Genomic DNA, 4,130 nt, shown 5'->3' on the forward strand with positions numbered 1-4,130 from the left:
TTGTTTTTTTTGTGTTTTTTTTTTTTCAAACTAATTTCTGCTGTTTAATCAAGTAAATTGGGTCATGGTCTTAATGACAGTGGAACTTAAAGGGATGAAGTGTAAACAAGATTTAGTTGTTGCTGTTGTTTTTGTCATTGCTTTCATGCAGTAGTTATTGTCATCGCCACAAATGGAGCTCGTATGTCGGCCGATCGGAGAGGAGTTTGAACTCAGGAGAAAACGGAATCATTAGATGGCTTGAATGGAGACCTGTGTGAATGGCTCCTCTTAGCCGTGTGGATCTGTGCGCTCTGGCGTTCCAGTCAGACTCTGTTAATGGAGCAGAGAGCTGCAGCAGAAGCCCTTGATTGTGGCTGAGCCTTGGCAGCCCTCACCACAGTGGAAAGTGAAAATTGCTGATGCATGAGAAAGCAGCCTGTGGTGATGTAATGGTCTCTTTTCAAGACGGCAGGGAGAAGGAAGAGATGGTTTAGACTCATCTCCTCAGCGAGATGCTCACTGCCCGGCTGGGTTTGGGGCATTAAAGAGAGAGGTCACTGGAACCCCAGGGAAAATGTGCTTTGTCTTTGAAATGCAATTTCCGTGTGTCTCCCCCAGTTTGCTTATTACTTGAATTTTTGTTTTTGTCTTAAAACATCTCAAATCTTGTGTTGTGTCTGGGCACGTTGTTGCCTTCTGTTATGACCTTATTTCTTTTGAGGGATTTTACAGAGAGACAGTAAATCATGATTTCTGAAACTGTGCGATGGGAAAGGGGCGTTGTTTCCTTCCTGTTTTTTTTTTTTACTAAGTGGTGGTAAATCCTGTGGGGAAAGGTGTCCGTTTGTGTGTATGTGCGCGTGCTTGCTTCAGTTGGTGCCAGTGCGATGGTGTTTAACATATTTAGGGGCGATATCATCAGTGATGTGTGAAAGAAGCAATAAATAACTGATTGTGATCTCTCAGAATTGCCATCCTTCTCAGAGCCAGTGTGTCTGTGCCATTGGCTGTTGTGGTGATAAGAAGCTTACAGGCGTTTTATTCTGGCCAGAAGGGTGACAGGCCGCTAGTTTGTCTCCACCATGTGATTTAAGATAGTCTTTCAATGGTTATCCCCAAGGGGTTCCCATAGGAACTCCAACGGCACAGTTAAGTGGCTATTCTTACAACGTTCTCATTCTGACATTTATAAACAGTTAGTTTATTATTATTTTTATTTAGCTGATGCTTTTATCCAAAGCGACTTACAGTTGATTAGACAAAGCAGGGGCCAGCCCCCTCGGAGTAATGCAGGGCTAAAGGCCTTGCTCAAGGGCCAAATAGCCATGGGGATTTTTGTCATGGCTATACCGGGCCTTGAACCACCAACCTTCTGGGTCCCAGTCAAATAACCTGTAGGCTACGGGCTGCCTGGGTGCTGATCTAACATGGGGAATGTCAGGGGAAAGTGAACAAGAACACAAGAACACAAGGGGAGACACACTGGTGCGCTAATCCCAGTGTAACAGAAGTCCAGCATCCAGGAGCGCTGACAAAAAGGTATCATGCAGAAGGGGCTTTTTTTTGTGTCGCTGCTGGATTTAGCGTAGATCAGCCCTGAAGAGAAGGTACGGAATGCTGCTCTAGTCTCGACGCCGCTTCTCCTTCATCTGCAATGCAGTATGTCCCAAGCCTTTCAGCGGGCCTCATTTTTTAAAAAGTGGTATTTGTGTAGGGAAAGCGAGAAAAACAGCGTAAAGCACACTGCAGTAAGATTGAACAGAAACGGCCAGCATGAGCTGATCCCTGCGCCGGAGAGCCCTGTAAATCCTTAGCCCTGTGCTCACAAGCGGACTCCTGAAATGGGATGTTTATGTGGTAGTAAACCCAAATTGATTTCCCCGGAGCATCAGGTTATGTGGAGAATTTTGCTTCGCACTGCCGTCTCGCCGGGAGATATACCGAAGTCATACGTACCTTACCTTGCTCGAGACCGCTGGGGTTGGATACCTATCAGTGAGTAACTAACTGTTATTCCCAGATCAATATTCCTTCCTTTATTTCCCTGAAGAGTAATTCTCATAAAATCTTAACCAGGAGGAACCAGCACTGATAGACTAGCGTGGAGCTTGAAGGTACCACGGCGTTAGTTCAATCCACTGGAAATGTGTATGTCAACACACTTATTTTCTTAGCACTGTAATATTACCAGTGTTGTTCTAACTCCTAGTTGTTTTGTGAGTCTGTCACCGATGTGGCAGTTCCGGGATGTTTGCTGTTGTTTGATGCATGGAGGGAGAGAGAGAGAGCGAGAGAGTGCACCAACACCAACACAATAATAATAAATAATTAAGTCTTCGCCCTTCCCCCTCATGGGTTCCGGGCAAAAATAATACACTAACACAATAAACTGAAATAAAAACGCAAAGGAAATTAAAATTGAGCAACAGCTTGCCACTAGGACCAGCTCCTCCCGTTTGCTCGCTCTGAAACTGAAGAAAAAAGAGAAACCGGAAAAAATCTCCACCACAAACCTGGCGAGTGATCTCCCAGTCTGGCCCCCGTACTGTTGAAACGGGCACACCTTTGCACACCTGGGCTGATTATTTACCGCAACCCACGCAAGTGCGTGTGCCCTCCAGCAGTCAGCGAGGCTGAGAGGACCTGCCTCTCCAGCAGGCCGAAGTCTCAGAACAATGGAATGTTTGGCAAGTGAAATTATCTCTTAACACTGAATTTCTTACTGTGTTTCTGCTACTGAATGGAACCATTTTCTTTTCTTTTTTTCCAAAAGGCATTTGAAAAAAAATAAGTTTGGAAAATAAGCTGTGCTCAGTCAGACTAGAACTATCTCTAGAGATGTTCAGAACATAATCACACTTCCATCTCAGGTTGAATCCAAGGCTGCACTTCGCGAATAGCTTTTCTGTTATCCACACAATGTTTCAGGTTAGGTTGCGTCTGAGAGCAGATTCATTTCACTTATGTTATGTGGTTGTTAAACGGTGGGATGTTTTCAAGGGTGTACAAAGTAAATACGATTTTTTGCACACGCGTAGGTAGTACATAATAACATATTTAGTTTTTAATATTTTACTGTTGTATCGTTGAATGTGTTTGAATACAGCCAAAAATGGGTCCGCCAAATGAGCTCACTGTAAGAAACGAGACGTAAACCTTATCCCCATCATATGCGCCAGTCCCAATGGGAGAATTAAAAGAAGCCCATCATTCAAATTTGTCTGGTAATTCTAATGAAATAATTTTGCATCTCCTTCATCATTTTCCTTGTAACTTATATTTCCTTGGAGAAAAATCTAGTGGTCCACATAGTGGCTTATTTCATCGGTGCATTTCATTAAAATGAGATTGCAGATTTTCATTTGCATGTTTGCATTTTTAATCGGCACGAGAACAGAAAGTGCGAGACAAGGTGTGCTAAATTATATCTTCTTAATGTCTCAAAAAGCATTATGGAGGGATGCAGTGATTTATTTACTGTATGATTAAGTTTTAATAAAAAATAAAAAAAAAGTCAGATGCCGGCTGTAAACGGTGGGAAAATCTATGGACTCTTGAATGTTTGTAGATTTGTGTGAGTGATTGAGTTGGTCCACATGTCCTCCATTGCAAAGATGCTGCTAATACTAGCGGTACATCCAGCTGTTTGTTTTTAACCCCAAATGCTGTACGATTTGCTGTGAAGAAAAAACAAAACACACAATGCCATTTTGATATTCATATCGGTTTGTTTGCTGTATTATAACAGTGCATTTTTCCTTGTGAAAGAAACCATTTCGAGGTGCAGTACACCTGTCTGATTGAGACTCATTTCTGGGTTATTTGTAACTTATAGCGTAAACTTGAAAGTTGTCATGCCTTTTCTGCTGGCACGGTCAGTGGGGATGCAGGATGGGCAACAGTGTGCAGACAATTGATTGTCTCTGTGTCTTCTTGTGCCTGCATTTAATAAACTTTGGTTTCATTTTTGTCTGCTTGTCTATTTTCGCAGAGGGTGAATTGAGAAGAAAGTGTCTCCAGTGTTTGTTAGAATCTTTTACACTGGGCTTTTGCTTCTTCATTGTGGAAGTGCCCCAATGTGGTAGTTTTTCATTGTGGAAGTGCCTACATAAAAACAGTCAAACCGTAAACAGGAAACTAGACCACAC

This window comes from Conger conger, chromosome 15, assembly GCF_963514075.1.
Source record: "Conger conger chromosome 15, fConCon1.1, whole genome shotgun sequence".
Taxonomy (NCBI): Eukaryota; Metazoa; Chordata; class Actinopteri; order Anguilliformes; family Congridae; genus Conger; species Conger conger.